At 44.4% G+C, this 12,069-nt stretch overlaps 1 protein-coding gene across 6 annotated transcripts in view; it reads left to right on the top strand.

The window, feature by feature from the left end:
- The window catches only part of PKNOX2 (PBX/knotted 1 homeobox 2), a 416,847-nt gene that overhangs the window by 93,027 nt on the left and 311,751 nt on the right, over nucleotides 1-12,069 (top strand). For all 6 annotated transcript variants that reach the window (XM_083480587.1, XM_083480583.1, XM_083480589.1 and 3 more), the window contains one exon: nucleotides 1,321-1,388. The gene's annotated coding sequence lies outside the window, so the exon portion shown is untranslated. The remainder of the gene's footprint in view (nucleotides 1-1,320; nucleotides 1,389-12,069) is intronic.

Here is a 12,069-nt window from a genome sequence, read left to right as displayed (position 1 = left end):
ATGTGGGTGGCAGCAGGGGCAGCACAACTTTTGCATAGTCACAATGAATTTAACGTAGTAATGTCAGTTAGCACATTTGGTTAGCGTGTGGTGCTGATAACGCCAAGGTTGTGGGTTCCATTCCCATATGGGCAACCTGGAAATTCCTGCATTGCAGGGGGTTGGACTAGATGACCCTTGATCCCCTCCCATTTCTATGATTCTACAGTTTGTTGTTTAGTCGTTTAGTCGTGTCCGACTCTTCATGACCCCCTGGACCAGAGCACGCCAGGCACTTGTGTCTTCCACTGCCTCCCGCAGTTTGGTCATGAAGAGTCCAAAGTCCATAAAGACCAAAGTCCACTGTAGCAAATGTGGCTATAAAAATATTTTTTTACTTTCAAAGCTATTGGGACAGGGACTGAAACATGAAATGTAAAGAATGAATGCACTTTGTTTTCATAATAACAACACACATTTTCTTTTTTCTTTTTTTGATACCAGCTGCAGTTTCAAGCTGAAATTCTTCTACTTGTAAATGGAGAGAAAACTGGCCATGTATCTTACTTTATATTACCAGTGTCTGGGCTGAGATGAGGGCAGCAGCCTGGGGTGGAGCCAGGAGTCAGGAGCTATGGGATCACGCCATAGTCAGGGCTGGGTTGGCCATTTGCACATTTCCAAGAAAGAGGGAATGCATCGCCAAAAGAGGACAAAAGATACAACAGAATTTGTCTCGTGTCTGTTCAGATACCCTGGTCCCAGACCGCTTGTGGGCCATAGAGAAATAAATGGTTCTGTGGTGGTACTCATCTTAATGGGAAGTCAATAGCAAGGTTATTGTACTGGGCTTCCTTAACTGTGTAAATCCATCCAAATGGCTCTTGTTCAGAACTTTTCAACCAAATTGAAGACCTATTTACACTGCAAGGCCAGTATTTTTTAGTGCTTAAAAATATGTTTTTTGTATTGATGTTTCATTACTGGTTTTACACTGTATTTTAGATTTCCATATGTTTGTATTATTTTTGTATTATTGGTTCAGAGAGAGAGAGAGAGAGAGAGAGAGAGAGAGGGAGAGGGAGGGAGAGAGAGAGAGAGAGAGAGAGAGAGAGAGAGAGAGAGAGAGAGAGAGAGAGTTGCCCAGAGTTACTGGATGGAAATGCAATGAATATTTGGAAAAAATAATCAATTTTCATTGGGACTTGTAATTGAAAATTTAGCAAACTGACGCAGAAATGTACGATACCAAGCTGCAGACTGAAAACATGAGAAACACAGAGAAACCAAAATGGACGAATTTGTCCATCCCTTAAACAATATACTTTATTATATTAATAGGTACCTTCTGGAACTGGATCCTGAGCTATCTGCCTTTCCAGCTGATCTGTTCCAGAGTTCGCTGAATGGTAAGTAACTCGATTGGCATTTTATCCTGCATTTGACAGAGGTTACAGAGCCCATAAGGAGGCACCCACAATGTTGTAGTTGCTGTTCTGGAAACTTACTGAAATAATACACCCCAATTCGAAGAAAAAGGGATACAGTGTGATGCATTTTAACTAGTCTTCATTGAGCCTGTGTTACAGCCAACAATGTTTTCTGTGTGCAATTAGTTCTACAGGGGTGACTAATCTCTTGCCCTCCAGATGTTGTCAGTCTCCAGCTCCCATCATTCCTGACCCGAGGGTGATGGAGTTGTGATTCAGGAACACCTGGAGAGCTATGGGTTAGCCACTCCTGATGTACAACAATGATCTGGAAAGGTTGCTGAACATATTGGAGTATAAGCACATATTGGTTGTTGGTGCACATATTGAAAGGTTGGTGCACATATTGGAGTATAATGTTTGCAGGCACCTTGTCCCTTGTCCTCCTTTGTTTAAATGGAGAGATGGACTATGGCTTTTATGCCCATGTTTTTCCTGGACTCAGTGTTTCCTGAATAAGTGTGTACAGCAGAGTCTGGTGGGGAGCGTCACCCACTTTTCTCTCTTTCTCCCTTTCTCCACACCCAGTAGGCTCTTGGGAGAGGGAAATGGCTGTTGCCAAAGGTCTGGACAGATCACTTGTGGAAGGCTTTTGAAATTAGGCTGAGAGCCCTAGGGCCACGGACTGCCTGTTTGCGCTGCCTGTAATTGATTTTGGTGCTCATTATACTGTTAATGCCAGTTGTCGTCTGTTAGCTTATGGTGAAAGTTCTGTGCATTTGGCAGAGCTTACAGAAGCATTGAGACTTTGCCAGTTCTCTTGGTTGAGCAAAGCCAGTTCTGCCTCTATTCCTAGTCCCCTTGCTTCCTCTTCCCATCAGTGATTGATTTACACAGAAAACTAGCTTAGCCAGGAGAACCGTAGATTTGTCTAGCTGGAAAAGACATGAGAGGCAACCAAGCTGATCAGCTAAAGTATTAAACTGAAGTGAGGACCTGCCATTGCTTGAGTAAACCAATCAATCTGTATAACAAAAGCATGTGCTCTGTGATTTATTTATTTTTTGCAGCATGGGGTGGATGGGGAGATCATTGGAGGGAAATGAAGAACATAAAACAAGTATTAGCTGCTTGAGAATAACAGTGGGAGAGGACTATTGCTCTCATCTGGTGCTTTCTGTCTTCCCATTGGCATCTGTTTGGCACTGGATACAGGATGCTAGACTAGATGGGTCTTTGGTCTGATCCAAGAGGATTCTTATATTGTTAAATTATGTGTCACAAGTCAACAAGTAAAGGGATTAAGGAAAACCTATGCTTGTACTGTGAACCCAGTCAGGGACAATAATCCTCCCTAGATTTTGTAGAGGCAAGGGAAGGTTGTCTGTTTGGTGGAGATTAAAACCACCCAAAGTTGATAAATGGGACTGGGATGGAGAAGAGAAATGAGGAATGAGTGAAGAAATAGTAGGCTGAGAGAATAATGGGTTGACTGCCAGGAGCTGCCAGGGCTAAAACCGAGAACTTTGGAGCCAATTGGAGCATCTTCCCAGGCAGTGAAGTACTGTCAGTGTCTGGGCTGGCCCTGTCCACCTAAGGTGGCCATTGGGCCTTCCTGGACAGGAAGAGCTATAAAGGACTTCCTGTTTGGACTAAGACCTTGCCTGAGCAACAGAAGCCTTCATGGCTCTAATGTGTTCCTTGTCTCTGACCCCTTGCTTAGATTCTTGGCTCTGACTCCTTCTGGTCAACAGATGGACTAAGCAGCTGCCTGCTTCCCCACTTTGTACCTAAAAGAGCTCCTTTCCCATCTTGTACCCTACAATCGGCAGGTGAGACCTTGCCCAGTTGGCATTGTGCCCTTTTCCGTGGTGGTTCCCTGCTTGTACAGTGCCTTCCCTACTGAGGTGCAGCTGTCTCCCCTATTATAGACTTTCAGGAGAAACATTCCTGTTTATGCAGGTATTTGATGGCTGAAAAAGCATTGTTCCCAGCAACCCAGAGATCCCTGGTGGGGGTAAGCTTTTTAAAAGAACGTTTTAACATTTTTGTAGATTCTTTTTAATGTTTTATCACTGCCACGTCTTCTGCCCTGGACTCCTTTGGGCCAAAGGGCAGGATATAAATTGCACAAATCAATAAATAGTACCTCCATTCCAGGAAAAGCATCGCCTCCATCAGGCTGCTGTTAAAAGCGGCAACTCTAGAGGTGGTGGGGAGGTAATCAAGATGGCGGCAGAGGCAGATGCTTAAGAGGAGAGCTCTGTTGTGAATAATGGAGGCAGTGCCATTGTTGTCCCAAAGGTTGCCTACAGCCTTTGGGACAACATAGAAGGCTTTATTTTTCCATCTGGAAACTGTTTGCTTTACCTCTACTGTAACTACAGCAACTCTAGAACTGAAGAGCGGTGGCTGGGCTTGCATTTTACATATTGAATGGAACCCACCAGCCAATTCTTTGACTGCAGGCTTCCGGCACCATTTTAGCAATGCTCTGGCTCCTAACTAATCTACATGTATATGTGATTAATTGTTATCAGCGGATATCATCACTCCCATGCAAAAATAGACTGTGATGACTATTTGAATAAATCATAAGAACAGCTAACCTGATACCACATAGCATCATGCAGTTGGCTGAGCAAGGCGCGTTCTCATCCTTGACCTCGTATGGCTTGCAGAGATCAGTGTTTGCATTTGGAAGCTGGTGATTTAAAGTTGTGGCTGTGCAGACCTTCTTCTCACACAGGGAGCCTGTTTCACCACTCATTTCCATGCCCCATTCCCAGTGTACGATCCAAACTAAGACATATCTCTTCACTTCTCTGGATGCAGAGTGAGGTTACACAATGACCAATGTGAATCTTTTCCCATTATCCGTGACTGTTCACTTGTTTTATATGAATACTAGAGATCAAGATGAAGATTTACTTTGGCCACTAAATTCAGATTTGGAGCTGGCGGGGCATGGTGGGAGAAGGGTACAGGAGAGTCAAGGGAGAGAGAAATCCAGGAATATTGAGGGGGGGGGGAGATTCTAGAAATTGGGGGTAGGGGTTCAGAAAAAGCAGCGGGAGCCCAGCAGACCCCACAACCTTCCCCACACTGTCTTGCTTGGAATGATGTTGTCTGTTGACCTATCATTGTTCCAGAGGCATTGCTGTGGGGTATGTGTGTGTTGGTCACATTACATGTATGTTTGAACCAGACCCATGAATGGCAATTTCCCATTGCTGACACAGAGTCCAGGGCAATGGGATCTTCCTGTTGCACTAATGTTGTTACCTGAGTTTTATTTGCCTTTTTAAAATGGCGGTTTACGTTTCGACATGGTTAAGTAAAGGAAAGGTAAAGGGACCCCTGACCATTAGTCGTGGCCGACTCTGGGGTTGCAGCGCTCATCTCGCTTTATTGGCCGAGGGAGCCGGTGTACAGCTTCCAGGTCATGTGGCCAGCATGACTAAGCCGCTTCTGGTGAACCAGAGCAGTGCACGGAAATGCCGTTTACCTTCCCGCTGGAGCGGTACCTATTTATCTACTTGTACTTGATGTGCTTTCGAACTGCTAGGTTGGCAGGAGCAGGGACCGAGCAATGGGATCTCACCCCGTCATGGGGATTCGAACCACCAACCTTGTGATCGGCAAGTCCTAGGCTCTGTGGTTTAACCCACAGCGCCACCCGTGTCCCTCTTGACATGGTTAACGCCCATGCTATTTCACGATATGGAGGTAACAGAAATACTATTATGAATGAATACATAGATAAATAAATCTGCTTGTTCAGCAGAGGACCCCAATAAGAAGCCGGATACTTCTTGAATGATAAATAAGTTGCCTGCATGACGTAGGATTCTGGCCATGATCATAGAAACATAGAGTTGGAAGGGACCCTTGAGAATCATCTAGTCCAGTTCCCTTCAGTTAAGGAATATGCAGCTGTCCTGTATGGCGATCGAACCTGTGACCTTGGTGTTATCAGCACCATGCTCTAACCAACTGAGCTATAAAGCAGTGGTCTTCAGCATCTGCAAGGCTGTGACGCTTTTCCAGAGCTTTCTGTTTTTATTCCGCAGGCAATAGATGTGTGTGATAGAAGAACCAATGTATCTAGAGAGAGAATCCTTTCTTCTTCTTCTTCTTCCTTCTCTCCTGAGAGGCATTGGTACCCTTTCTGTTTGTGTGTATCTTCTGCTTTTCTTTGTTCTTTGTTTTTGATCAGGGTAAACTGAGAGCACATTTCTCTGCGAGCTTTGAAAGCCAGGCCCCCTCATCCCACCCCTTTGCAATAACAGCTCCATAAGCTTGACCAGCTGTTTGCAAACTCCGCCTGTCACGTTCTGCAATTTTACGAACCCGTGAATCTGACCCTTTGATCATCTCCATGGAGTACAGATGCCAAAGGTCAGGACAGCCTTAAAGATGGACAAAAGGCTTTGAGGTTGGCCAAGGAGTGTGTTAGGGGGTCAGAGTAATGAGAAGAACCTTGCCTTTCTGTTCTTTCTTGTAGTGTGTTTTGGAAATGATCCCTTTGCCTGCGCATCTCTGTGCATTACGAGTGTGGATGGTGAGAAATTTGATTCAGTTCACATTTAAAGGGAACTTGCCAAATTCACATTTTCTGAAACAATATGTGGACTGTCTTCAGAGTTTTGCACTTATTCGAGTTTTGCAATCCAGTTTTCCAGCCAAGCAAAGTGTACAAAATGCATAAATTATGGTGAAATGTCCATACATTAGTGAAAGTAACATATAAAAATGCATTATAATAGAGGGAATTGCTTTGCAAAAATTTGTATATTAGGCAGAATTGCATAGCAAAAGTGTGTATACCTGGATAAATTTGCACAAAAATGCTGACAAATTTTCATGTGGGCTAAAAAAACCCCCTGCAAATTTATGTAAGAACTGAACTTCAGAGTGGAAAAATGAGAAACTGAAAGAAAACAAAATTGACAGATTCACAATTCCTAATTATGCAGAGAAGCCACTTGCATGCAAACCCCATGAGCTTCAGGCACGTTAGACACACCCTAGGGTAACCAATCCCACTTGGAAACTCTTGAGTTCAATATGAAAATGGATGGTGCTTTGAAAATAAGAATGGATGACTCTCTGTAAGGAGCTGGAGTCAAGGACAGGTCAGCAAAAAAGCACCCAGTGTCAGTGATGTTGACTATTCAAAGAAACAAAAAAGAGCTCAGTCCTAGTAGTCACAGCAACCCTTCCCAGTAGGTCTTGCTTCAGGGAGGCAGTTGCAAGGACTGAAGGTGCTCGCCTTCCCACAGTTGCCTCAGCCTTCTCCTCCCCTGGGTCCTTCCTAAGTAGCTAAGACTCTGTTGTCTTGTCTCTCTTTGCTCTGCCCTCTTCATTCCTCTCTGTGTTCTGGACTCCTTGGCTTCTTCAGCAGCTTGCCTCCACTCTGTCTCTGTCTCTGCTTCTGCCTCTGCTTCTGCACTGCTCTCTGCCACAGCCTCTTCCTGCTCACTAAACCCTGTTAGCTCTTCAGTTTCCCACACCTCCACCTCCCAGTCCCCCCTCTTCTCCCTCTGACCACTCATTGTCGCCCCACCATCAATCCTCTGACTCTGAGCCTTCTTCTCTTGGGAGTTCCCCAGCTGCTACCTTCCACCGCTCCTCTGCATCCAGCCAGTCCATGACATTTTGTCAATTTCAGTGTTTTTCATTTTTCCAGCTTATGTTCAGTTCTCCACAATTCTTCATCGGATTCATTGGCACTTTAGAGCAATCCACCCCCCACCCCTCGATGTATAAACTTTTTGGGTAAGCTTTTTGGGTAAGCTGTTTCTCTAATATAATGCTTTTTCCTGTACTCTTTTCACTAGTTACACATTTTCATGTTCATCCCCCCCCCCCCCGAAACAGTCATTTTCAGACACATTATTTGGTGGGAGAACTGTATGGCAACAAAAGTGAGAATTTTCAAAGGATAGCTGTGTTTTGGTTTGTGTATTGTTTCACGAACTGCAAATTAGGAGCCTGAGGATGAAAATGTGAATCGCACTGAATTATCTCTCGTATCCCTGATTGAAAGCCTCAGGCAAATCCTCAGTAAGAATGTGATCTTTTTTGTTATTCTGCAGATATGAATGGAAAGATATGGAAGAAAAGGCAACAGTAGAACAAGTGGCTTCCCAAGACCTAGGCAGTGGTCCCATTCCCACCCCAGCGCAAATTTCTGTAGCTGACAGCAGTTAGGGGACCATAGGAGTAGCGACAGAATGTCACATTGCAAAATCAAAAGGGCTACCTTGTGCATAATCTGACACTCTCTCCCACCCGTTCCCTCTGGTCCCCACACTGAAATTTAAAGCCACTAAGACAAAAGGCAGCCTGGCTGATGTAGGAAGGCTTGTGACCATGGAATCTGTGAACAGCAGGACAGCCTGAGGGCTGCGAAGTGTGGGGTTGTCTTGATTTCCACCCTGTTTTTGTTTCCTCACACGAGTCATCCTTCAGTTGCTACTGCAGAATTTCCCTTTTTGATCTCAAAAGGGCACACATCTGCCTGCAGCAATAAACCTCGGCTGCCTCATTTTTCCCCGTGCCGCAACAGTGAGGAGGATCTGTCAATAGAACCCGTGTGAAAAGCAGATGATGAGTACCAAGCAGAAACGTTTGTGCTTACTTTGACTTTGGGAGAGAGGTGGTGGTGCTATTTATTTGCTATTTAAAGCATTTCTGCCCCACTCTTGAGCTCCCAACAGTGGTTTAAAAAAAAAATCAGCATTGAGACAGTCCCTGCCCCCCAAGCTTAAATTCTAAAGGGCGTGGCACAAAAATGATAGGCATTAGGAAGGAGGAGGAGAACAAACTCGGGCCTTAGTTCTTTGCCACAAAGTTCTTATCAAAACCAGTTGGAATGGAAAACAGTTCAAGGAGAAGCAGGAGGCAAACATCTCTTCACTTGAATGATGGAGTGGCCCTGCTTCTCTTTGCTCTTGCTGTTATCACCTGGTGGAATGGCTCTTTCCTGATGCCTGATGGAGGATGGAGCCTAATCCTACTTTAGCTTATTTGGGAGGAAGAGTGAGACAAGAAGTTTAACAAACAAACAAACAAACAAACTATGGCACTGGCTTCTCAGAGGTGCTGCTCATGGCCCTGCACCACTTTTCCTTTCTGCTTCCTTCTCTCTATTCCCAAAGCATGCATTCCCTATGCTCACTTTGTGACGAAGTATGTGGGTGGCGCTGTGGGTTAAACCACAGAGCCTAGGGCTTGCCGATCAGAAGGTCAGCGGTTCGAATCCCCATGACGGGGTGAGCTCCCATTGTTTGGTCCCTGCTCCTGCCAACCTAGCAGTTCGAAAGCACGAAGTACATGTAGATCAATAGGTACCACTCTGGTGGGAAGGTAAATGGCGTTTCCGTGTGCTGCTCTGTTTCGCCAGAAGTGGCTTAGTCATGCTGGCCACATGACCCAGAAGCTGTATGCTGGCTCCCTCGGCCAGTAAAGCAAGATGAGCGCCACAACCCCAGAGTCAGTCATGACTGGACCTAAAGGTTCATTTATTTATCTGAGTAGTCTTTTTGCCTCGATATCGATATCACCTTATCCCATAGGTGCCTGTGGTGTTCGTATAGAGCCCCTGGTCATTTCATGGACTATTGACCTGCACACCACTGCTTTATTCTTCCGCTGCCACCAACCAGGTTTCTTCTGGTGAAATCCTGAGTCTCAGTCAGGTTGTAAAGTCGACAATGAAGATTAAAGTTTATTGCAGAACAAACAAGTTTTAAATAGGTTCAGAACGGTTTCTCAAATGCGCGCCCTTAACTTGATGTGGCACTATCTCACACTGTCACACTCTTCTCCCTCAGTTCTATCCCGGTCTCTCACTCTAACTGTCACAACCACTACGTTTGACTTTTACTGCCTCTGTCTGACTCTGACTCTTACTCCTCTATCTCCCGCGGGTAAACCCTGGGCTGAGCCTCAAAACCAGGTAGGCTCCGCCTCTGAGCTTTCTCATTGGTCAATCTATATTAACCATTTCCATCCCCCTGTACAAACATAATCACAAGGAATGGGCAAACGCCACATCGCCTATCTGACCACTTCAGTCTGTGGAACTAGCACTTTTAAAAATGCTATGTAATGTATGCTCTGCATTTGCAAGGAGTCAGTATCATAGTCTGGGGAGCAGCCTGTGTATTGATATTAGGCCGTGCCCTCACTAGATTCCTGCATAAACTTCTTTTAATTCCAGCAAGCCTAGTTATGACTCAGTTATCTTTTTTGTTTTGTTTTTTGTTTTAAAGGTTTTGCTGATATCTGTGTCTCATTGATGCATAAACTTTTTGAGCTACAAGGGGGGTTGGCCATGTTTTTTGCCCCAGGTGAAGCCTCCAGAGGGGTGCCATTGAGGCTTCTAGCCTGTGTGTGTGTGTGTGTGTGTGTGTGTGTGTGTGTGTGTACACAAATGCACATGGGGGGGGGGTGCCAAACTGGGTCTTTGACCAGCCTAGTTTGCCCCTGCAAAGCTTGGAGATTCCTCTGACTAAGCGATCTATAACTTTTTTCTAAAGAAATAAGTACCATATTTTTTGCTCTATAAGACTTACTTTTTCCCTCCTAAAAAGTAAGGGGAAATGTGTGTGCGTCTTATGGAGCGAATGCAGGCTGCGCAGCTATCCCAGAAGCCAGAACAGCAAGAGGGATCACTGCTTTCACTGCGCAGCGACCCCTCTTGCTGTTCTGGCTTCTGAGATTCAGATTTTTTTTTCTTGTTTTCCTCCTCCAAAAACTAGGTGCGTCTTGTGGTCTGGTGCGTCTTACAGAGCGAAAAATACGGTAATTAATAATGAATTTGAAACAGAGGGCCTTGTTCCTCCTTATGGATAGGTAGCATTATTTTCTAAAAGTGATTCCTTCTCTTTTGAGAGAGTCCGTGCACATTACTTATTCAGATATACATGCAAGTGTTGTTGGGTTTGTCATATCTTAATATCTAAAGTTGAACGAGCTGAACCCCATGTTTGAATCACAGGGATCATACAGGGATGCTCATTAGGGAGCCAAGACAGGTTGCCATTTGGGGCCAAAGATTGGCTTGTTGACAAGTCACATGTGGAGCAGCCCAGAGAAACATCAAGCACAGTCTAAAGCAGGAGTGAGAAACCCTTGGCCAGTGTGGTGTAGTGGTTAAGAGCAGTGGACTCGTAATCTGGTGAACTGGGTTTGATTCCCCACTCCTCCACATGCAGCTGCTGGGTGACCTTGGACTAGTCACACTTCTCTGAAGTCTCTCAGCCCCACTCACCTCACAGAGTGGTTGTTGTGGGGGAAGAGGGGAAAGGAGATTGTTGGCCGCTTTGAGACTCCTTAGGGTAGTGATAAAGCGGGATATCAAATCCAAACTCTTCTTCTTCTTCTTCCAGATCTTTGCATAGATTAAAAAATAAATAACAAATAAACGAACACAAACAAAATTGACCTGGAGTAGAAGTAGATTGTCATGGAGCTTTGGAGTGTCAGGCATAGCCCTATTGGCTTTAGCCCAAACGTAGCAGAGTTTTCCTGCACAGCAAAGAAGCTAGTTGCGGCAGTAATGACTAGTCAGCTAGACTCAGAATAACTATTTACAGGATTTATTAAAAGGAAAAAATAAAACCAGCAGAGTTTCTGCATACAAATAAAAGCAAAATAAATCCTCTCTTTCTCTCTCTCAAAACCATACACAGCACTTCTAACTCCTAACACACCTCACCCCAAACTGTGCTAGCAATCCCTAGATAACAGAGCAGAGTGCTGCTCGTTAACCAATCAGAGTGAGTAGTTTCTAGGTCAAGCAGACCTGGGCTTTCTGCCAAGAGTAAATTGACACCAGCTTGAGTTAATTGGTGAAGCTAGAATCTGCAAGTTTCCCACGAGAACCAATTAACAGAAACTGAACACCCCCTCACAGATTCTGCTGAACAATTAACACCAAATACACCTATGTAGGAGATCATTTTTCCAGCAAACCTAAACCCTTGCACATTCGCTTGTTCTTTATCTTTGCCAATGGTTTAGTTAACACATCTGCTACATTTTCTTCACTTGATACATAAGTACAGGTGATTACATTGTCTTGTACACAGCAACGTACATTTTGGTATTTTACAGAGATATGTTTGGAACGCGATTTGAAACCCTCTGTTTTACTTAAGGTTATACAAGCTTGATTATCAATGTAAACTTGTACTGGTTCTCCACAATTCACATTTAAATCTGTTAACAAATGCTTGAAATAAATCACCTCGTTGCACAATTCACTCAATGCGGCGTACTCTGATTCCGTTGATGACACACTTACAATGTCTTGCTTGCGTGACCGCCAGCTGATTAAAGCTCCACCGACCATTATGACTAGTCCTGTGACAGATTTTCTATCTGGCAAATTTCCCCAGTCACTATCACAGTAGCAACTCAACATTTCATCCTCGGAAGAATTTAATTGTAACATATAGCCAATTGTCTGCTTGAGATACCTCAGAACTTGTTTTACCCCTTTCCAGGCATTTAGTGTGGGTTTTGAGACCAATCTACTTAATATGCCTACTGCATAGCTAATATCAGGTCTGGACCATTGTGCTATATACAATAAACTTCCAATTACAGAGTGATATACATCAGGGTGTTCAAATTCAGGACTCTC

Source organism: Podarcis liolepis (assembly GCF_965112155.1).
Source record: "Podarcis liolepis genome assembly, chromosome: 16".
In the NCBI taxonomy this organism is placed as follows: Eukaryota; Metazoa; Chordata; class Lepidosauria; order Squamata; family Lacertidae; genus Podarcis; species Podarcis liolepis.
The sequence above is the reverse complement of the archived record's forward strand: the minus strand, read 5'-3'. Positions and strand labels throughout refer to the sequence as shown.